Raw genomic sequence first — 863 nt, forward strand, 5'->3', positions numbered from 1 at the left:
TTTTGGGGGGGGGGGTTATGTCGCCACCTACAGGACCGGAGTGGAACAGCAAAAAAGCAACTTTTTTTTTTCTCCAATAATAATGATAATAATGCATTTTGCTTGGTATAACGCTTTTAAGGATACTCAAAGACGCTTTACGGCAGGGGTGTCAAACGTGCGGTCAGCGGGCCGGATCAGGCCCACCAACAGGTTTTATCCGGCCCGCGGGATGAGTTTGCTAAGTATAAAATCGAGCCCAAATTTGTCAATGAAAGAAACTGCTTTTCTAAATGTATCCACTAGATGTCACAATAGCAATTCTTTGTATCTTTGTAGATGATGCTACATATGTAAAAAAAAAAAAAAAAATCACTTGATGTTAGTGCACCAGTCAAGGAAAATGAGCAAACTACATAAATTACATCATTTTATTTGGTTTTGATATAATTTTTTTAGCTTGATAGATTGAAAAATAACTCCAATGGTTAACGATGAACATTATCACGTAATTTATTCAGAAAGTATAAATAACGACAACTAAAGATAGAAAATCATGACTTGAGTAACGTGGACCCCGACTTAAACAAGTTGAAAAACGTATTCGGGTGTTACCATTTAGTGGTCAATTGTACGGAATACATACTGTACTGTGCAATCTACTAATAAAAGTTTCAATCAAATAATCAATCAATACTACTAACCGCAACAAGTAAGTGTAAAAAAAAAACAACAACATTATTATTTGTACTTTTTCAGAATGTATTTGTTCTATTTTTAAACAAAGAAAACAATCTGAAGTTGTCTTTATTTTTAAGTTATCGTGCCGGGATTTTACCAGTTCAGCCCACTTGGGAGTGGATTTTTCACCATGTGGCCCCTGA

Source organism: Nerophis ophidion, linkage group LG03 (genome assembly GCF_033978795.1).
Source record: "Nerophis ophidion isolate RoL-2023_Sa linkage group LG03, RoL_Noph_v1.0, whole genome shotgun sequence".
Taxonomy (NCBI): Eukaryota; Metazoa; Chordata; class Actinopteri; order Syngnathiformes; family Syngnathidae; genus Nerophis; species Nerophis ophidion.